Source organism: Gopherus evgoodei, chromosome 2 (assembly GCF_007399415.2).
Source record: "Gopherus evgoodei ecotype Sinaloan lineage chromosome 2, rGopEvg1_v1.p, whole genome shotgun sequence".
Taxonomy (NCBI): domain Eukaryota; kingdom Metazoa; phylum Chordata; order Testudines; family Testudinidae; genus Gopherus; species Gopherus evgoodei.
Genome location: NC_044323.1, coordinates 186,533,463 through 186,557,057, shown reverse-complemented (window position 1 = coordinate 186,557,057; position 23,595 = coordinate 186,533,463). Strand labels below are relative to the sequence as shown.

Genomic DNA, 23,595 nt, shown 5'->3' with positions numbered 1-23,595 from the left:
GTGTAGCACAGAACCTGTGGATCCATGGCAAACTTTAAATGTAAAACTTATTTTTCCTTCTATATCCAGCACACTTAAGGTAGTTTTATGTTACTAATAAAAATGCTGTCTTTGTTGTATTTAATTTGGATGGAGATTTGAATTCAATTAGAGCTTTACACAAGTCACAAGTAAAAAAACTCCATAATCTAGTACGTAAGAAATGCACCATTTTTAAAAGTATAAGTAAAAATTAAAGACTTTAAATATATGTAAATTAAGCTATTTAATCACTTAAATAAATGCATATAGAAGTAATGTATGCTCCTGGTTATCAAAAAGATATTTAGTGTACACACTATATTTAGCTGCAAATCAACATAGTTTAAATGATTACCAAACAGTGACACTCAACCTTTCTTTAGGAAAAATAACTAAAAAGTACAAATGCTAAATATGATTAGAATTGATTATTTAAATCAAGGGTCTAGTTTGCTGATTTAAATCATGATTAGTATCAATGATTAAAATGACCCTGCATCGATGCCTAACTTTAAGCACTTAAGTAGCCTATTTTTCCAAAGGCGCTGAGGACCCATGTCACTAGTGAAGTCAATGGCAATTACAGGTGTTTGGCACTGTATAGCGAAATATAGCCACCTAAGTTTGAACTCTTTGACCAAACGAAATTGAATGGAACATTGCAGTTACTGGTTTTAATTTCTGAGTGTGGAAAAGCTCTTACGAATTAGGTGAGTTAACATGAATTTTAAAGGAGGTATTTGAATGGAAAAAATTAATAGAGAATTTCTAGTTAATCCTGAATGTTTAGGCATTTATATTGTATTTATATTGCGACTGGATCCAATAGCTGTGTGAACAAGAACTAAACACAAATTGTTATTATGAGGGGCAGGAAAGAAGTGTTTTGTTTTTGTTGGTTTTAATATATTACATTTCCTATATGAACACATTATTGGGAAAACTTGATCTGCTGCCATGAAAAGAAAGTGTGCACAAGACCTGGTCTCTGACCACCATAAAAACCAAAGTGACCATAGTCCTTTGGAAGGTAGAATCACCAACTGTTTCCAGCTATAACTTATGTCTGATGTTCACAAGGGAACTGTGGGCAGCCTCATAGACACACAGTGTGAGGCAAGGTCACAATTACGTTTACATTTTGAAAGTAGTAGAAAGACAAAACATAGGAAATTAGAAACAAACAAAAACAAACAAACAAACAGGAGATACCCCATAATAAGTCAACCTTTTCTCCTTTCTGTTCACATATCTGTTAGCCTTTTTAAGCATTACTAGCTCTAAAATAATTTTGGACTTTAAATGTTGCAGGTGAAAATGACATGCAACTGCATTGCTACACCAACAGCCAGTATATTCCAAACTGCGAGACAAGTTATCACTGTCTTCATCATCCAAACACTTACATCTCATGTTTTCAGAAGAAGGTATAGTGCTTCAATTTCTGCTATAGCTCTTCTTGAGATACTGCTGATAAAATGTTGGAATTTCAAGAAAGATGGTAATCAGAATGACATGGATATCTGGTGTCTTGCAGTCTGCTAGAACTAGAAGTAAAAGTCATACCACACACCAATGTAAAACTGAAAATTCCAGCTTTGCAGTGACATATAGTATTAGTTCTCCAACTCTGGTGTTTCCTCAAGAAATTGGACTATTCCAGAACAGATGAAATCTCCTTCCATTTCTGGCAGCTATGCTGAATTGCCCTAAACCACAAAAACTTTTTTTTTTTAAAGGGAAAAAGTGTCTAAAACAACATGTGCAGATAATTTTAAAGTCAGTTTAACTGATCAACTTTGAATTATAAATTCAAAACTTTTAAAAATTATCTCAAGTAGCATGTGCATGAAAAATTGCATAGGATTATAATTTGAGTTGGTACTGCAGCTTGTTATAAAGATAGCTGGTTTAAATTTTCACTGGTTTTGTTTTCATTGAAACATTTTATACCTTTAAAAAGCAATGTGATCAATCCATCACATACAACATAATGTACAGTACCTGATGGTCACAGGGTTTACATAATAATGAAATGCATACAGAAAATTTATATATTTCAGAACTTCCTAAATTTCACTCGGATGACCAAAACCAAGAGATTCTAATGTTCGAAAGCTTCATTTTGATTTCAACAAAAGTTTTTTGCTGTACAATCAGATAGTGAACAGACCAAAAATAATTCTCATGCATCCGGTACATATAAAGTTGAATGACAGTATTCTAATATCAGGTTTTGATATTGATAAAAAGAATGTACGAAAGAAATGTCAGTTCATCCAGATAAACTAAGTAGATGTGAACATAATCTTTAAACATGCACAGAAGAGAAGCTTTAAACTGATAACCTCTAGAATGCATGGATTAGAATTAAGACTGACCATAAAAATCACACGTGTTTCATGAAGCTGCAGCACACCTACATGATAAGAAGCATACTTTTAATTTAGAAATGAGTGTATTTCACTAGCTGTTTTGTGATCTTAATGAATTTCAGTGATCAACAAAGTGAGATATTGAGAATATCAAGTACAGCCAAGCAGGAACGCTCAAAATTCTCCAAACATGGATCTCTCAAAGCACCTCATTTCTGACCATCACTCCCAGTTCTGAGTGCTGAGCTTCTAATGAAGGGAGCTACTGTCTATATTATAGTGCCAAATTGTGTTGTCATGCAAAGTGCTAATCACCAGAAAAACATGTCTAATTTTTTTCTTTGCAAATTTAGTTTGCATCAGTGAGGATATGAATTATTTATCAGGCCCCATTTTCAAACTTATGAACTTCACACACACAAAATCTCTTTTACTACACTTTTGCAGACTCTTTAGATTGAAGCCAAACACACAATAAGCAGTGATGTTTCAACATCTCTTAATTTAGTTATTCTGAATCTATCATCAATTGTGTTATTGGGAATATGTACGTTCTGACCCAGGGACTCTGACCAAAAGTAGATTAGCAAATTCTGAAAATTGCTCAGTGAATGACCACACAAATCCTTGCCTACAGCATGTATGAATTTAGCAAATTTCACTGTGTTAAAGCTAGTACTTGTTTACAGTGGAAAAATTGATTATAAGCCCAACAGTGGCACATATCCAAAGTATTAAATTATTGAATTTTCTGAAGGAGAAATGTTATCATTCATCTAAAGGCCTTCTTACACTACATAGTATTGCAAAATTAAACAGAGGAGGCTAATTTTATCCCATGTGTAACCTCGCTGAGGATAGCAGAGTTATTTCAGAGAACAAATTTCATTCAGAACATACAGTGCTTTAAAAAAAAAAAGAAAAAGAACTTTCCCTTTTTCAGAGAATTGTATGACAGTTTTCTCATTCACTATATGGGGATCAATCCCACTGATCCCCAAAATAGCTATACCCCATATCATGGCTATTTAAGAACTTCACTAACTTTTCCCATTTGAAGCACTCTCATGGCACAATTTTGAGATACACAATTTATTGCAAACAGGCTTAATTCTCTCCCCATTCCAATATCATAGTATTCACTCTGCATCTCTCGAGATTTCACAGTTAACTAAAGAAACTTGTTTAAAGTGCTCTTGTTTAAACTACACAGAAGTAGCACTTAAATGAACTAAATTCTTTTTCTTTTTTCCCCCCCCTACCTATAGGTAGAACAGCAAGAAGGAAAAACTCCCCCAGTATCTGGACACTTCCTAAAGTGGAAATAACCCAGAAGAAGAAAAGGAAAATCCAGGACCAGCCAATACACTTTGTACGTCTGAGATATTGAAGGAGGATATGAATTTTGTTATATGCCTTGTCAAAAAGAAACCCTAATTTATTTTTTAATCAAGTGACAGAAGATGGTTGGAGGGAGGACCTCTATAGGGGATTTTCATCCCAGAAGGTTGAACTGAGAGACCTGGATGTATAGCAGGATATATCCTTGAGTGACTGAATGGAGCATAATGTCCATGAGACAGCAGGTTCTCCCATAAAGAGAGTGTGGTTTCCAGCGACATCAAGAATAGCTGTGGCCTGAACTAGAATTAATATATTTAGAAAGTTATATGACCCCACCTCTTGGTATTTGCATTTAAACATCCACCTGAATGATCACAGAGGTATAAGTATGCCTACTTTCATATCAGCCATATCTTTTCCCCCAAAAGAAGTCCCACAAGATAACAGAAGTGCTCAGCTTGTAGGATGGCAAAAAAAAAACAGTGTCCCACGAACTAATGGGTTTGAAAACTCAAACAAGTTCACTTAAAATTATGCAAATAGAGCTCTACCAAAACTAAGCAATTCACATACTATAAATCTACTCAGGATGGCTTGTCTTTGCAGCACTGAACATATCAGTGCTTGTCAGACAGCATATTTTCATAAATTATTAATACACTAGCAGTAATATTGAGTAGCTTCCTGTTTAGATCTTTAATAAAATACTCAGAGATAAAGTTAAAGAGAACCTCTTGAGTTATCTTCTCCATCCCTTTGCAATCAAAGGTCAAGAAAGGTGGGTCACAAGAGATCCAATAAAACTGAGGGCTTCAGTTTCCCTGTCTGTGTATAGATACATTGGTACTATTTTTCCACCCTTGGCATACTAGTTAAACTACAAGTTTAAACATTTTTCCTACAACATGGGGTATTTTAAGTCTCTGTGGGTAAAATTTCATTCAAAGCACCTATGAGACCAAGTCACTTTAGAAAATGGGACTCAGGAGACTAAGTAACTAATATGAAGTGTTGTTGTAACCATGTTAGTCCCAGGATATTAGAGACACAAGAGAGGTAATATCTTCTATTAGACCAAGTTCTGTTTGTGAGAAAGAATCTTTTGAGTTTACACAGATCTTCTTCAGCTCTGTATCAGCTCAAAAGCTTGTCTCTCTCACCAACAAAAGTTGGTCCACTTTATCTCTCTAAGTCACTGTCACTTCTGAAAACTTACCCAAAAATCTATTTTTAAAAAAATTATATTTTTGTATTGGCACTAGGCATTCCTCCGTGCTTCTTGTTTTAATCCTTCAAAGGCTAAATGAATGCTTCCTACAGAAAAAGGAAGATACAGCGAAAAAGTGTGAGCACACAGCCATAGAAGATCAACTCTTCAAGTGCCATCTTATAACCAGCATTACCTATCTATGACTGCTACAAGTTTTATACTTGTGATGACTAAGGCAACTTTGCAGAACAGAAAGAAATTAAGAGTTAAAAAAAAATTCTTCATTTCTGCTTGGTTGATAGTTTGAATATTTTTTGCATGTTAAATATATTACCAATATTAACAATATCTTTTATTTGGAGACATTTAACATAACCCGAATTAGATATTCAGAAGTGTGCTTCTAGCTAAATAAATAGCTTGCATGACTGTAGCACATGGCTTAGTTTCCAACACTGCATTTAGGTGTAAAGATATTTAGCAAAATTCACACTCTTGTGTCTAGTTGCTTAGGTATACTAAAGTGCTGATTCATTATTTCCACAATGGAAAATACCCATGTTTATATCCAAAACAATAATATTACTATCATGCTACCATTCAGCACTTGTATAGTGCTTTCATCTACCAAGATCTTTACAAATATTACATAATGTTGTAAGACAGACAATAAAATGAATAGAAGAGATGACAACATTTTGAATCATATGAAATACACACAACATGTAAATATTTACTGTAATTATATATAATTTCACCTATTTTGAAAAGTTGCATGTGAGACCTTCAACAAGATCATCCTGATTTAAGGCAAATTATTGAAGTGTTCTATTTCTGTACAGTAAGTAAATACGGTATTTTCCTAGCAACGTGCTCTACAATGTTTACAGTTGTACACGTAGAATCTGCACTTGCGGCCTCATTGTAACCATACAGGGGAAGTTCCTCCCTCTGTGGCTATATCTGATTCCTTGTTAAAAGGCAGAGTTCTCAGTCCCCCCTAGAAACCTAAACATGTCTATGCATTTTAATCAAACAAAAGGGAAAGATACCAAGCACAATAGCATACAGCTCAGGCTTCACAGGTCCGCAGCAAATTTCAAATTACGTCCATTTAAGTACAAAAGATCAGAATAGAGTCTGCTGGTGGGTTGGAAACACCACCCAGTTATATAAAAATAAATACAATTGAGATGAAAAATTGAGCAAGATGAAAATAAATGTATTCCAATAACTATTCACCTCCATCCTGACCTATAACTTACCATTTTAAAGCAAGTGACTTGCATGCTGGTGCCTAAGCTTTGCTTGTGCAATATGCTGCCCCTCAATATTTCTGAGCCAGAGCTCTAATATAGAGGTATTACTTTTTTAAAAAAACATGGCTACATAATTCAGGTACAGTAACTCTTCCCTTCTAACACTGTTCAGCATTTACTGGGCCACAAACCATCCTCTTTATGAAGTCAATATAAATTTTTCACAAAGATCAAGGCCCAGTATTTATACTGATCCTATGAAATTCTAATAATTCAGTTTAAGAATGCTAGATATATTGATAAACCAGTGAGGTGATTCTGAATGGAAGAAGAGAATACTGTATTTTAGTTAATTATGAACTATAACAGATGTCAATATGAATCAGCACTGAGCAAAATAAGAGACAAAAAGAATGGATTGATGCCTTTTTTTTTTAGCACCAAAGTTAAATGTAAAAATCTGTACAATTAGAGACAATAAACCAGACTACATTCTGTGCATCTGCATGCAGAGGAGCCCTTCCATACATCTTTCTCCCCACCTTCCTAGTGTAAAATATGGGGTCAACCACCTCAGAGGCACTATCTTCCCTAAATACCCAGTCTCTGGGCTACTAAAGACCCCTCCTTAAGGCCAGGAATCTCAATCTCAAAGTTGCATTAAGTTGCCCTCAGCCTAAACATGGAAACTCTCACTGTTTCCCAAATGCTATGTTGGGGGCAGCTACTAGTGAAGGAGGCTCATGCACCTTTAGTCCACTGAAGCTGTGCTGCTGAAAATGAGAAAGGCCCCACAGAGCTAGCACAAGGTACAGGGCCTTCTGACAAATAGTCACTGAGAATTTGTGCAGAACTCAGGTCCTTTCTTCTGCAAGAATTGGAGAACTCATTCTTTTGGGGGATAGGGAGAACGGCTCAAGGAGGAAGTGAAATGAAGGGGAAGGGAGCAGAACCTCACTGAGTTTTCCTTTCCGTGCAGCCCCAATCTGCAGGTTTTTCCTACAGAAGAGGGCAATCTCTCCCCTTCCTCTGCATGGCCACTATTCACCATAACATCCAACTGCACCACACCTTTAAGTACCTACAGAACATAAGTTACAACAATCTCTGTTTCTTCCTTCCTTTCTTCCCAGGGATCAAGCTCAATATTACAATTTAACCATCCATGACAGACTGTGAAATCACTTTGCATACTTGTTATATTCTCTTCTCTAACTTCCACCTCTAACTGTTGCTCTGTGTCATTCCCATGGTCATTTTCACGTCAATAAGAAATAAAAAGAATATAGAAAAAGTATTTCTTACAACCAAAGCTTGTGGGGTCAAAAGCTTTTCTTACGATGTTCTCATTATTCAACCTGTTCTCACTGAATAATGAGACCTGAGGTGGATCTGAAGACAACATTATAGCATAAAGTTTTCTCCCAGACTTTATTCAGTTGTAATGTGAGACCTTATTTCACTTAATAAAGTAACTCAAAAGCATTCTCTAACCATTGTATTTTTTTTCCTTCTCTCTCTTTGAATCCTGCTTTTCATTTTTCCTGGAAGTGGTCCAAAGTAATATGAGACAACATAAATTGTATTTTTTTATCCTTAAATCTTATTTCAGTCCTTAAGATATTAACAAAAGAAATGTAATGCAAATGCAAATCAAAGTATTACAAAAAAAATATAGTAATTTGTTTTGTAAGTCCTGAAAACCATGACAGCAAGAAACCTGAATAATACCAAAGACTCAAATAACTGTAAAGCACAGTAGTCATCCCTTCTTAAAGATTTATATAAATTTTGCTCCAGTTATCAAATTAACAGATTTCAAAAATAGATGTAAAAAATAAATCACATTTTCCATTTATTAGAAAAACTAGCAAAATTAACTTTGAACAAAGGCAAAGAGCTGTAGATAGGTAAGGGGTAAGCAACTGATGAGGAAGAGAATTTATCTTCATTTAAAATAAGTTTTTTAAAAATTTTATAACTTAATGATTGAGCTTTTGCTGTGAGTTGACGCTAAATGGCAAAAGTTTCACGCAGCACAGATCTTTTTACAAACAGCTCAGTACTTTCTTTGTGGTGAGACTTGAAGACAAAGACTTCCATACTGCTGATTTAAGATGTCCCAAGTTGCAGAAAAAATGTCCACAGAAAACAAATTTTAAGGGTAAAAATCTAGAACTAAATTAAGGACATTCAGTAGTTTGCAAGATCATAGCCTCAATAAGCAACAGAAATAAAAAAGTATATCCATATTACTTTACCAAAAAAACACCTACCATCAGCATGAAGACTATAAGTCTCTCTTCATAGCTGGAAAGGATAACAATGATTATTTGTACAGATTTCTAATTTTGCTCTAAACTAGGCCAACCAGCTCAACACTTTTCTTAAAATGATGTACACTTGTCTGCCTTACATCTTGTATAGGCCAGAGAGGGAACGGATACAACTAAAGCAACTATTTTAATATTGTTCATACTATACTGCAAATACATTCCATACAAAACAGGTATCAAACTGATATCATGTCTTTTTCCACTGAAAACGCATGATTCTCTTTCCAAACTTCATAATTCATTTAGAGAGCATAGAGTTCCCCAACTATGTCATTAACATCTTCGATTCATGATGTTATTCCATGTTTAATAGTTTACTTTTTCTCCATAAACCTTTATTTTTGCTTGTCTCTCAGTTTGAACGATGAAAAGAAAATGGGGTCAGGTTCAACTGCCCAGATCTCATCAACTCCCACAATGCTATAAGATCTGAATTGCAAATAAATAAATATAGTAGAACAAGAATGTTTAAATCCAAACTAAAAAAATAAATAAAAGAAAAGAACTTTTCATTTTATTTTTGTTAATGAAAAATTCTATTGATCCTAACTTCTGTAAAAATGTTTCTTTTGAGGGTGGTATTTTTAATTGATATATTTTAAAGAGAACACACTGATTTTAGACTGAATTCAATGCAGGATTGACCCTTTAAACAGCATTGGTACATTTCCTACAGTAATGATGTGTTTATACAGTTCTTAATCTTTCTTTTCTTAAAAGTTAGTGGATTGATTTTAGGGATTCCCAGCATTTCTAATTCCCACTGACTTCGAAGGGATTTGTGGGTATTCAATACCTCTGAAAAAAATCAGTCCATAAATAAATAACTTACTGTATTCTGTCTAAATTCATGAAATGTATGTTGCATGCAAAATTAGAGACCTTCCTCTCAGTTACACCACATAATGGTATTGATAGCTATAAAAGAAAATGGAAAGAATACAAGTTTGTCTGCAATGAAAACATAATCTTAATATTTCAATGGATAAAAATATATTTTTTGCAATGACAAGAGAACAAACATACCTTATTTTAATTGTAGAATATCATTGTCAAAGCAACCTCCAGACCATTTTCAACAGCACCTTCCATATTTTCTGATTTCTTCAAGAGCCACTACCATCAGTTTGTTAATAGATGTATAAATCCAAATGACGATGTTTGATGTCTTTAGTTTGTACTCTGTTACTCCCAACTAAAGCATCCACAGCTGTATTCCACCATTTGAAGAGCAAATGCAATATGGCACCTATTGCTGTAAGGTGTTTTGGCAGCCATCAAGCTTCTCTGACAATCACACTTTACCTATTCAGATAAAATTAATGACTGAGTGTTAGTTACAAACACATGAGCAATAATACTATATAGTAATTCTGCAGAACCATTCCAGGCTCAAGTATAAATATCAAAAAGTTACGGTCTAACGTTTGAATAACTTCAGCTGTTTTATTTAACAGACAATTTGTTCATATTCTAAATTTAAATTTGCTGATTGTTTAAACTTGGAAAACTTCATCATGTTGGAATACTAAAAAAGAATCCAGTTGGATATTATTATTTAGTACTTTCAATACCCTCTGAAACAGGCATAGGTATTTCTTTACACAATGAGTACTCTTACATCTTAGAAAACCCTAAAGCATTAAGGGGAAAAGTGACATAGAGGATCTTCAAAAGGTCTCAAAAATATTTCAAAAGCCTGAAGTTAGGAAGATATGGGAAGTAAGAAAGTATCTGGGAGAGTGTGACAAGTAAGGGAGTGCACATGCTCAGAAACACTTGCAAAACTGGGGCAGGGGGCGGGCCAGGGAAGAACCTACAGCCTTGTCCACAGTAGCCTTTCCCTGCTAAGATTTCCCAGTATTGCATCTCCACCAGTGGGAGTGCTAGTGTAGACAAGGTGCTGGCAGTTAAAAGCAGCAGCTTGTCTACACTAGTGTTCCCACTACTCCTGCCTCTGGTGTGGCTCCTTCAGTGGTAGCAGCAATGGGAAATTTTATAGGGGAGGGGAATGCTTGTGAAGATGAGGGTTGTGTGTATTGATTGTGGGGGTGTAAGGGAACCTATTTTTGTACTGCCAGGGATGGATGGGCAGGAAGGAGAGAGAGAGAGAGAGAGAGAGAGAGAACTTCTATATAGCAGAGGGAGGGGGAGAAATAGTGAAACCCTTTGTGGAGAGGATGAGGCATGCCTATAGAGAGGAAGATGGGAGACTGCACCAGTGTAGGGGAGAGGAGGCTTGGTGGGGGGAAGTCTATGTGTGTGGGGGAGTTTGTGTAATGAGTCCTGTGTATGTAAAGAGGGAGCCTACATATGTGTCAGAGTGAAAGAGAAAGTTATGTGGAGGGTGGGGGAGGAGTAGGGAAGGAGCCTGCACCTTTGAGTGGATGTGTGCGCCCGCTCTTGTGCCTGGTTTGGGAGAGACCGCCGCACGTGAGGAGGGATTTTTGGTACGTGAGGCAGGCAAGTGAAGGGAGAGAGAAGAATGTGTGACCATAGCTGGAGACTGGAAAAGTACAGGAACATTGGCAAGGGGAAGTAAAAAGAAGGACAGAGAGGTAGTGGGGGTGGGGAGAGGGATGCCCAGAGTAGAAAAAGAACAGCACAGGGGAAAAAAGGGGGGGGCAGTGGCGGAGTGGGATGAAGGGAAGAGAAGGAGCAGTTATTACACGATGTAGAAAAAGTGAGCGGAAATGGGAAAACACAGTAGCTAAGATATACAGAAAAAAATGAAGAAGAAATACGAGGAAGACAGAATACGTTTTCCAAAGTTGCAGAGTATTTAATAGAAAGCACAAATGCTAAAACACTACAATAAATAACCATTAAGGTTTGGTTTTCTGTTTTGTTTTGAGGCCATTGGATAAAAAAAAATGTGGGGGTGAAGGGAATTTCACTTGGGACCAGTCTGGTCTGGCCATCCTAAATTCACCATAGTAAACTGAACAAAATTCCCCTTCCTAGTCTCTACTCCGCTCCGCAAACTGGTTGTATGTGGTTGCACCGAGGCCCTCCTGCACACCTTTCATGGGAAGGTAGAGTAAATCCCAGACCAGCAGTGTCTAAATACCGGGCACTTCCCAGCATCTCACCCACATTTCCACAAATGCACTACACATCCCCCACCCTCCCGTTGCTGGGCTCTCCCCTTACCACTAAAATGCCCCTCGCTCCCCCCTTCACCCCGACAGATTTTGCTGCCAGCATTTCTGAACATTTTTCGTCCCGATTATTCCCATAATCCTGGGAAGTTTTCCTGTTCGGGATCCTTCCTCCTCCCAGGAAAAAATACACCCAGACTCCTAAAGTTCTCTATATCCTAAAGAAAGCCTGAACCGAGGCAGGACTGACTAGCGTCCACCAATCTATTTTACGTAAGCAGATACAGAATAGCTGAGTTGCCGTCATAAAACAATACTTCCATGCGCTGTTACAAGTACAAAAGAAAGAAAAAAAGATTCTTCTAGCCTGTGACTTCCCTCTAGAGCACCCTCACTTCACGTTTTCAACTCACTCTGAAGCCTGAAACGGGGGAGGGGAGAAAAGAACAAATAAACCATAGGACAAAAACTCACCTTCTCTCTTCTTTAAACTCTGAAAACGAAATCGAGGGAATTCCTCATGAGGCCACGGTGGGGCCGTTTGTTTTGTAACTAATGAGAGAGCTTGAAGGAAGTTGGGTAATTCTCTCTGGATAAAGTTCCCGAAGATTAGATAACCCAGAAGAAGAGAGAGATGGAGAGTTCATCCGAGTTTCTCCTTTTGTTCAAGTTCCCTGAGCAGACAAAGAGCCAGCAAGCGGCAGCAGGTTCCTCTCTGCCTCTCCCCCCCTTTTCCCTCCCCCAGTCCTTGCGTATCCAAAGGAGCAACTCAGGTCCAACACTGCCCTTCCCCTCTTCTTCTTCCTCCATTCAATTAACACTGCAATTGTTAGTCATTCCCATCTCTAGCAGACTCCAAGTCCAAACTTCCTGCTAACTGAGCCTCCCAGATAAACCATTTCAATCCAGGGGGCAGAGACAGAGAGAGAAACATCTCTCAAATAATTATTTCCGGTAGATGCACCTCTTTGTTTGGATTCCTTTGACAATCACTGAGACCAATCCCCTTGGTATCTGGTTTCGGTCAGTTTGATCTTCTACAGTCTGTAGGACAAATGTAGATTCAAGGAAAATATAAAAACGGAGGGGGAAGGGTCCATTTACAGGGGCACACGCACGCACACTAGTGGATTTGGCAAGACTTTGTCCCTTTCACTTGTGGAGACATCCAGCCGTCGGATCCTTAATCCGGGCCACAAGACCAACAACAAAAGATATTTCCAGTCTTTGGCATCTCTACCTGTTGCGCAAAGAGATGGGGCCAGCAGCATCCCCTGGCAAACCACACACATACACACAAAAGTACACAAACCACACTGCTCCTTCACCTGTCCCCCAGCCACTAGACCATCTACTCAGCCCCTCTCCAAATAAAACCAGAAGAGGAGGAAAAGGTAACAACAGATAAGAGCCCCAAATCTACTCTTCAGCCAGGAAGACGGGGGATTTCCAGAAGCCCTGCCCCGGGCCCATCCCATTCATTATCTGCACAGATAAATCACACCACGCTTAGAGCTTTAACCCCTTTCACTTGCTCCTTGATGCCGACGATTTAGCCAGGAAAATTAGACAGCCCCTTCCACCCCAGGGAAAAGAAAGGTCATTTCTGGCTCTAGGACCTGCTCTCGTTCTCTCTCCGTTTCATCTGCGATAGAGCAGATAGCGCACAAGGTTGCTTGCCCATGACGACTAACTTTCTGATTAAGTTTCACTGTCTTGGAAAGGAAACCGGGTGCAGTAGGATGGACGGCGTGTTAGCTTCGCAACAAGACAAAAGGAAAGCAGAGTAAATCGCAACTCACCTTGGTGTGATTGATACACCTTCCGCTTTCCTCCTCCCAGCGCCTGGCTCCTTTGGGTGGAGGGAGGCGTTTGACGGGAAAGGCTAATTGCTGTCGATCGCTTCTGACCTGGACGTGTCTGGCTCAGCCACCCTCTCCAAAGGTCCCCCCTAGCAGAACAAAGGATCTCTCCTCGCTTAGCGTTTAAACTTTCTCATGCCGCCCAGCCCGCTTCGCAACTTTCCAGCCCCATTCAAAGGGAGTGCCTTGGGGGGGGGGAAGAAATCAAATCAGCCCTGAGCTGCAACCACTGCACCCCTCGCTAATAAGCAAATGCCACACTCCCACCCCCCCGAAAGGGCACCTCACTCTGACTCACATCTGAGACGGGGCTAGAAGTTGCAGGAACCAGCCCTACGCCTAAGCGAGGTGCTGCTGACTCCCCTACACGGTTTGTGTGTGTGCTGCGCGCGGTTTTGTTTTGGAGGAGGATGACAGGGGGAGGGGGAGAGGAGTTATTAGTCCGATGGGAAGAAGCTGCGGCGGTGGCGGCTGCTCCGGGTCCCTTTGTGTGCACGTGTGAGAGGAGAGGCTCTGGCCGCGCCTTGTTGTTGAGCTCTGGGATCCCGCCCTCCAGTCCCCACCACAGGCACGGCCCAGCCATCAGCAAGGGAAGCGGCCACCCCGAGCATGAAACGGCAGCGCTGGGCTCGCCCTCCTCCTCTCTTCCACGCAAGGAGCTTCGCTTTCAGCAGCACCCCGCTGCCGGGCTGTCAGGTCCGGAGCTCGACACGTTCGGGTTTTAATTACTCCTGGCGGGGTCCAAAATATATGATGGGGCTGCAGGTAGGAGGCTCCCGCCTCCCCCCCGCTACCCCTCCCCGGGCCCACAAGGAGAGACCGTTGTTCAAAGTGAACCGAAACAGAGAGGGGGAGTCAAAGGGAAAGTGGAGGGGAAAGAACCCCCCTGCACACTACTCTTAAAATAAGTGCAGGAGAGAGAAAAAAACAGTAGCTCTCTGTGACCCATTAGGAGCTAATATTTATTTCCAAGACCCTGTAGGGCCTTATTGTCCTTACCCAGCAATATCCTCTATTGTTTGTCCCTCTCACCTACCAGTTCTAGGCTCACACCTATTCACTGCTACCTGAACCTACCAGGCTCAGACTTCCTTCCCCTCCATCAGCTCAAAACCATTCCCCTCCTTCTAGGATCCATCCTCTTTCCCACACCAACAAAATCCTTTCTTCTATCCAGCCTGCACACAGCTCTGAACCCTTCTCTTCCCAAATGGTCCTCCACCCTGGCTCAAAATCTCTCCTGTTTCAACTAGACCCTGCTCACACTCATTCCTGGGGCCTGCCACCTGCTGTGGGCATTTTGCTGCATTAGATAAACTACCATGGTCCCCAACCTTTTTGTGGCCAGCAGCACATTCATGTTTCAGAAGAGTGTGACAAGCAACAACAATTTGTCAAGGCTTATTTTGTATTTGTACATTAAATATGAAAATCATATTTAATATTACATAATAGATGAATCCAGAGAGAAGCTGAGAGGACAGAGAACACCAGCACCTGCAGCCCCCAAGTTCTCTGTTCCCAGCAGGCATGGGGCCCCGGCTTCTCTCCTCTGCTGGACACTAGGCGGGCACACATAAATGCCCCAGCGGGCGCCATGGTGCCTGCAGGCACCACATTTGGGACCTCTAAACTATACTCTGTGCACTGCCCCCCTTCCCAGTCTCTCTTTTTTATCCCATCCTATATTTTACTTTTTATTGCTACCCAATCTAACATTCTGGCATTAAAGCAGTTTTATATTAAGTACCCACCAGGTCTGTGTTGTGTTAACTCTGCTTTTTCTTTCCTTTGTCATCCCTTCCCCCCACCACACACATCATTTTTTATTTCTCTCATATTCTTAAACTTATTCTCCTGTAGTGTATAATAATTGTTTCCTCTTTTCCTCACTTATTCCTCTTTTTCTAATTCTGGGTTTTGTTCTCTCATCATCTCTCCATCCACCCTTCTCTTATTTATTTTCTCCCCATCCACATCCCTCAGTCTCTCCTCCACCCCTTCCCTTTTTAATTTATGCCCTCAATACATCCCTACTTTCTCCCTACCTGTCACATATACATTCCTCCTCGTGCACACTGCTGCCTTAATCACAATTATAAATTCTCGCTTAATCCTGTTCCATAACCCAGTAGAATATATGGACTGGAATCTCGTGGTGAGAATAGACAGAAATAATAGACCTTTTTTATGGTCCTTATCCTGCCAGCATGTCTTCCATATCACTCTGTTCTGGGAAAAGGCCAACAGCCACATTTTCAAAAGTAACCACTAATTTCAGATTCTTCAGTTTTTAGGTACCTGATCCAAAACAACTTGCGAGTGATTTTTAGAAGTGTGAAACACCTGCAGCCCCATTTTTTTGCAATGTATGCCCAAAAAGAAGCACTAACTGTGACTTGCCCCCATTGCCTGGGGTCTGGGTTAGCAGTATCACCTGTGCCCCCCACCCTACAGATATATTAGTAATAACAGTAAAATGTGTAGGAAGGCAAAGGAAGAAATGCATTTTTGAGGAGAAATAGAGATAAGTGAGGTTATTTAGTAAATTTGTTTATATTTTTGCCACCCTTGGCAACCACTCTATGACACTATAAGGTTCAGAAACCTTGTCTTGCTCCCCCCCTTACCTCCTACTTCAAAACATCTCCCCAGCTGAGAAACTCCTATTTCGCATTACTGCTGGTGCTGGAAGAGCAGAGGCAGTAGAAAGAAACTCTGCAGAGAACATGTGCATTGGGACTCATACTCTGTCTCCGATATCTGAATTAGTAGCTGGAATCCCAGCTTCACACCTGCTCCCTGTGCTGACTGCAATCTGGATTGAAGTTGCAACAACCCCACCAACAGTTTGTTAGCAGTAGCCAGATGTATTGTGGCAACAAGGAATCTTGCAGTGCCCATAAATGGTACAGTAGCCACCCTATAGATATTTCCATGTCCTACAAATCCTTAACAAAAAACTGTTCCTGTCATGCATGGGGGGACTTCAATTTGAGAGACATATGCCACACATCTCATTCAGAGAATAGTTAGAGTTTCCAAAAATTATAGATAATTTTTTTAACAAAAAGTATTGCACTCAACACAAGGGTAACTATTTTGGACTTCATTGTGATGGATAAAGATGAATTAATCATTGGACTGGAAGTTGATGGTTGCATAGGGACCAGTGATCATGACCTGGTTACATTTAATAAAAGAAAATAAAAAACAGTCCCAACCAGATTTTATTTAATTTTATTTATTTACACACACACACACACACACACACACACACACTCTCTCTCTCTCTCTCTCTCTCTCTCTCTCTCTCTCTCAAAAAGGCTATGGCCAATATCCTCAAAGGTATTTAGGTGCTTACCTCCTTTGAGGGTCTGTGCCTAATTTCCCAAAGCTGAGGGAGATTATGAATTAAACTAACTGTGAGGGGGAAAAATAGGCAAAAAAAAGAATGAAAATTGGGGATTAAGAGTTTATTAGATGGCCAAAAATCCATAATTCACAATCAAGAAAGATGACAACTTTGGCTAAAGTCCATCCTGGTTAAAGTGGCAAAATTAAGGCAGCAATCGGGGATGGGTGTGGGAGAAGCAACATATAACAAGCAGAGAAAGGGGGAAACAGATAGAAATAGATATACCCTGGAAGTTACAAAGTACAGAAAATTGAAAAGGGAAGCAAAAGACTGCAGGGAAAAATACAGACTAAGGATAATGGGTGTTTTTAAAGTATACTAGGGACAAAAGAAATCCTAGCAATTGTGTATGTCTATTACTAGATGGAGATGGTAAAATTGTCGATGCAGAAAAGGAAGAAATGTTTAATAAATACTTCTGTTCTGTATTTGGAAAGAAGCAGGATGATGGTGTCACATTATATTAGGCTTGTGAAATACTTTCCAATCCACTAGTAACAGGAGGATGTTACAATGTTACAAGGGATAAACATTTTTAAATCACCAGACCCAGATAACCTATACCCAAGAATCCTAAAAGAGGTGGCTGAGGAGCTCTCTGACCCACTGGTGTTAATTTTAATAAATCTTGGAACAGCAAGGAAATTCCAGAAGACTAGAATAGAGGTGATAATGTACCAATATTCAAAAAAGGGAAAGCAGGATGATCCAAGTAACAATTGACGAGTTATATTGACAACAGTCTCAGGTGAAACAGAAAACCTGATATGGGATTCAATTGATAAAGAATTAAAGGATAGGAATATAATCAATTACAAAACTTGGTTACCGAGAATGCCACTACATGATCAGTGATAACATAATTGCCAAAAGCTGTAATGGCAATAAATTCTCCACTTTTGGACATAGATTGAACATCCAGCCAGTCTGTATTAAGGCTGTAACTAGAGATCAATCTCAATCTGGGTGAAATTCCAGCAGCAAAGAAGCTATGTCCCTCTGACATATGCCTTGATGATGATGATAATATTGAATATAATTAACACCAGTCAACATGGCTTTACAGATAATAGGTTTGTCTAACAAACCTAATTGTTCTTTACTGAGATTGTTACCTTTATCAACCAAACATGTATAGATGTAATAGATCTTTGTAAAGCATTTGACTTAATAGCACTTGACATTCTGATTTTTAAAAAATGGCACTATGCAATATCAATGGAATCCATGTTAAATGGATTAAGAACTGGCAGATGTCAAATAGTAGTTGTCAGTGGGGAATCATCATCAAATGGGAGGTTGCTAGTGGACTTCCACGGAGATTGATACTAGACCTGACGTTATGCAACATTTTTTTAATCAGTGATCTGGATGTAAATATAAAATCACCGCTGATCAAATTTACAGATGACAAAAAGATTGGCTGAGTGGTAAATATTTATGAGGACATTGCAGTCACATAGAATGATCAAGATTGTTTGGTAACCTGGGACCATTAAAACGTTTCTTAATACAGAAGTGCACAGTTACACATCTAGGAGCAAAGAATGCAGGCCATACCTACAGAATGGAGGAGTGTATCTGAAAATGATTTAGGGGCCACAGTGGACAAGCAACTGAATATGAGCTCCCATCAGGATGCTGTGGCAAAAAGGACTAATGCAATCCTTGAATTAGCAGAGGAGTAATAATTAGGAGTAGGTTTCAGAGTAGCAGCCATGTTAGTCTGTATGCACAAAAAGAACAAGAGTACTTGTGGCACCTTAGAGACTAACAAATTTATTTGAGCATAAGCTTTTGTGGGCTACAGCCCACTTCATCGGATGCATAGACTGGAATAAACAGCAAGAAGATATTTATACATACGGAGAACATGAAAATGTGGAAGTAGCCATATCAACTGTAAGAAGCCAATCTATTGAGGTAAGCTATCATCAGCAGGAGAAAAAAAAATTGTTTTGAAGTGATAATCGAGATGACCCATAGAAGGTGTGAGGATACTTAACATGGGGAAATAGATGCAGTTAGTGTAATGGGTCAACCATTCCCAGTCTCTGTTCAAACCTAAGTTAATTGTATCTAATTTGCATATTCAAGTTCAGCAGTCTCTCTTTGAAGTCTGTTTTCGAAGTTTTTTTATTGTAAAATTGCCACCTTCAAGTCTGTCACTGAGTGGTTAGAGAGGTTGAAGTGTTCTCCCACTGGTTTTTGCATGTAACAATTCCTGATGTCAGATTTGTGTCCACTTATTCTTTTGCATAGAGACTGTCCAGTTTGGCCAATATATATGGCAGAGGGGCATTCCTGGCACATGATGGCATCTATCATGTTGGCAGATGTGCAGGTGAACAAGTCCCTAATGATGTGGCTGATGTGATTAGGTTTTATGATGGTGTCACTTGAATAGATACGTGGACAGAGTTGGCTTCGGGCTTTGCTGCAAGGATAGGTTCCTGGGTTAGTGTTTTTGTTCTGTGGTGTGTGGTTGCTGGTGAGTATTTGCTTCAGGTTGGGGGACTATCTGTAAGCAAGGACTGGCCTATCTCCCAAGATCTGTAAGAGTGAGGGATCATCTTTCAGGATAGGTTGTAGATCTTTGATGATGTGCTGGAGAGGTTTTAGTTGGAGGCTGACGGTAGGGTGACCAGATATCCCAATTTTATAGGGACAGTCCTGATTTTTGGGTCTTTTTCTTATATAGGCTCCTATTACCCCCCACCCCCTTCCCGATTTTTCACATTTGTTGTCTCGTCACCCTAGCTGAAGGTGATGGCTAGTGGCGTTCTATTATTTTCTTTGTTGGGCCTGTCCTGTAGTAGGTGACTTCTGAGTACTCCTCTGGCTCTGTCAATCTGTTTTTCACTTCAACAGGTGGGTATTGTAGTTTTAAGAATGCTTGGTAGAGATCTTGTAGGTGTTTGTCTCTGTCTGAGGGATTGGAGCAAATTCGATTGTATCTTAGAGCTTGGCTGTAGACAATGGATCATGTGGTGTGTCCTGGATGGAAGCTGGAGGCATGTAGGTAAGTATAGCGGTCAGCAGGTTTCCAATATAGGGTAGTGTTTATGTGACCATCATCACAGTAGTGTCTAGGAAATGGACCGTTTGTGTAGATTGATCTAGGATGAGGCTTACGGCGGGATGGAAATTGTTAAAATCACGGTGGAATTCTTCTAAAGCTTCTTTTCCATGGGTCCAGATGATGAAGATGTCATCAATGTAGCACAAGTAGAGTAGGGGTGTTAGGGGACGAAAGCTAAGGAAGCGTTGTTCTAAGTCAACCATAAAAATGTTGGTATACTATGGGGCCATGCGGGTACCCATAGCAGTGCCGCTGATTTGAAGGTATATATTATCCCCAAATGTGAAATAGTTGTCAGTGAGGACAAAGTCACAAAGTTCAGCCACCGGGTTTGCCATGATATTTTCAGGGATACTATTCTAATACTAATTAGGAGTAGGGTTGTGATTTTATTTCTGTATATAGCATTGATGAGATCAATAATGGAATACTGCATACAGCTCCATTATTCACATTTTAAAAAGGATACAGAAAAATTTGAGAGTGTGCAGAAAAGAGCCACCAAAATGATTCCAAGACTGGAGAAAGTGCCTTGTAGCAAGAAACTTAAAGAGCTCAATCTGTTTACCTTACATAAAGAAGATTAAGATGTGATTTCATTACAGTGTATAAGTATCTTTGCAGGGAGAAAATACTAAAGTGCTCTGTAATCTTGGTGAGAAAACCATAACAAGAACCAATGACTGGAAGCAGAAGCCAAACAAATTCAAATTAGAAATTAGGCACACATTTGGAGCAATGAGGGTGATTAGCCCTGGAACAAATTACCAAGTGATGTGGTAGGTTCTCCACTTCTTGATAGTTTCAAATCAGTACTTTCTAGTACATATGTTTTAGTCAAATGCAACTTATTGGGCTCAGTTCAGATGTAACTGGGTGAAATTTAATGGCCTGTGATATACAGGAGGTCAGACTAGACATTCTAATGGTCCCTTCTGACCTTCAACTCTATAAACGTATGTATTTGCAAAACTTAAGGTTTCCTGCTGCTGCCATATTTCACTGAAACATAAAACCCACCCCAGATGTACGTTCCACCTTGCTGTGCTGGATCTCCATGCCTTCCTCTTCCACCTCATATTCTCACTTGACTAACTCTCATCCAATGTGGCCCTTTCTTTCGCTTTTCCTCTATATTTAGACCTTGATTTCATAGTTGCTGTAAGAGGGGTCTGAATAGAACTTTATCCTCCACTTTCAAATAAAACCGTTTTCCAATGACAGGCATAGATGGTTTAGTCTGGTTTGGAGGAAGGTGCAATACTGTCATCTCTGAGCTCCTAAATAATGGGGTCAGATGGCTGCACTCACCTAACATTTATTTCCTTTGATTTAGTTTTAGAATCTTCATCACCTACTGTACAAAGAAGTTATTGTTTAAGTCTTTTAGCCTTGGGGGCTGCTCTAACTCATATTCTGCTTTCCAGGGCCCTTATGGGATCTGGGAAGCAGAGAACAACTCCAGAGTAGTACACTCTAGCCAGAGATTTATAAATTTTAATGCCAGAAAGGCCATTAGATCACTTAGTCTGACCTCTAGTATAACATAGGCCATATAAATTTATCCATTTATTCCTGTATTGGACCCAATAGCTTATGCGTGTCCAAAACATATCTTCCAGGAATACATCAAATCTTGATCAGAAGTCATCAAGAGATGTAGGATCAACCACTTCCCTTGAAAGTTTGATTCAATGGCTCATCACCCTCAATGTTAAAATGTGTACCTTATTTCTAGTTTGAATTTTTCTGACTTAACTTCCAACCACTAGTTTATATTGTACCTTTGTCTGATAAATTAGATTTACCTGCACTTGGCTCATCTCCAAAGCACCCTCTATAACCAGGGGTTGGAATCAGGGCTTGTGTTCTGCACTGGCCAGAAAAGCTCATAAACGCCTAGACTTTTAAGACCAGAAGGGACCATCATGATCATCTAGTCTGACCTGCTGCATATGACAGGTCACAGACCTCATCCACCCCTCCTGTAATAGGTCGATAACCTCTGGCTGAGGTTCTGAAATCCTCAAATCATGATTTAAAGACTTTAAGTTACACAGAATCTACCATTTATATTAGTTCAAACCTGCAAGTGACCAAAGCCTCATCCTGCAGAGGAAGGCAGGGGAAAAACAAACACACACACACAACAGGATCTCACGCTCAGCCCATCTGACCTGTGGGAAAATTCCTTCCCGACCCCAAATATGGTGGTCAGTTGGACCCTGAGCATTTTGGCAAGATCCAAGAGCCAGACACTAGGAAAGAATTCTCTGAACTAACTCAGAGCCTTTCCCATCTAATGTCCCATCACAGGTCATTGGGGATATTTGCTACTAGCAATCACAGATTAGCTACATGCCATTGTAGGCAGTCTCATCATGCCATCCCCTCCATAAACTTACCTAGTTCAGTCTTGAAGCCAGTTAGGTTTCTCCTCCCTCCCCCTCAATTCCCCTTGGAAGGCCGTTCCAGAGCTTCACTCCCCTGATGGTTAGAAACCTTTGTCTAATTTCAAGCCTAAACTTGTTGATGGCCAGTTTATATCCATTTGTTCTTGTTTCCACATTGGTACTAAGCTTAAATAATTCCTCTCCCTCCCTGATATTTATCCCTCTGATGTATTTATAGAGAGCAATCATATCTCCCCTCAGTCTTCGTTTAGTTAGGCTAAACAAGCCAATCTCTTTGACTCTCCTCTCATAAGGTAGGTTTTCCATTCCTCTGATAATCTTAATAGCCCTTCATTGCACCTGTTCCAGTTTGAATGCATCTTTCTTAAACATGGGAGACCAGAATTGCGCAGTGTTCCAGATGACATCTCACCCATGCATTGTATAATGGTACTAACACTTCCTTGTCTCTACCTCAACTGATGCATGCTAGGATCACATTAACTTTTTTCACAGATGCACCATCATTGGCAGTTCATAATTATCCTGTGATCAACCATCAAACCCAGGTATTTCTCCTCCTCTGTCACTACCAATTGTCAAGTCCCCATCTTATACCAAAAAATCTTGTTGTTAGTCCCTAAGTGCATGACCTTGAACTTTCCCATTACATTTCATCCCATTTCCATCACTCCAGTTTTCAAGGTCATCCAGATCTTCTTGTACGATACTCCAATCCTCCCAACTTTGTGCCATCTGCAATCCCACTTCTTAATTTTATTAATGACCTTGAAACGTTAAGTAAGATTGGTCCCAAAGCCGATCCTTGTGGAACTGCACTAGTAACCTCCCACCAGCCTCACAGTTCACCTTTCAGTATTACCTTTTGTAGTTTCCCTTTTAACTAGTTCATTATTCACTTTTCAATTTTCATATTAACCCCTATCTTCTCCAGTTTAATAATTTCACAGTGGAACTGTATCAAATGCAGGTATTTTAAATCTACTTGATTTCCTTTGTCTAAAACATCAATTATCTTCTGAAAGAAAGAGATCAGTTTGGTCTAGCACAATCTCTCTTTTGTAAAACCATGTTATATTTTATCCCAGTTACCATTTCCCTCCATGTCTAACTATTTTCTCTTTCAGAATTTATTCTAAAACCTTGCATACAATTGAGGTTAAACTAACAGGA

General features: G+C 39.5%; 1 long non-coding RNA gene across 4 annotated transcripts in view; it reads right to left on the bottom strand.

The window, feature by feature from the left end:
- LOC115646562 overlaps positions 1-13,983 on the bottom strand; it is a 361,228-nt gene extending 347,245 nt beyond the window's left edge. For 2 of the 4 annotated variants that reach the window (XR_003999061.1, XR_003999062.1), the window contains exons 1-2: positions 13,449-13,983; positions 9,572-9,850 (exon numbers count right to left, since the gene is read on the bottom strand). This is a non-coding gene — a long non-coding RNA (uncharacterized LOC115646562). Of the gene's footprint in view, positions 1-9,571; positions 9,851-12,120; positions 12,417-13,448 lie in introns of those variants that run through there. The other 2 variants (XR_003999063.1, XR_003999064.1) reach the window with 2 other exon arrangements.
- Positions 13,984-23,595: the final 9,612 nt, after the last annotated feature.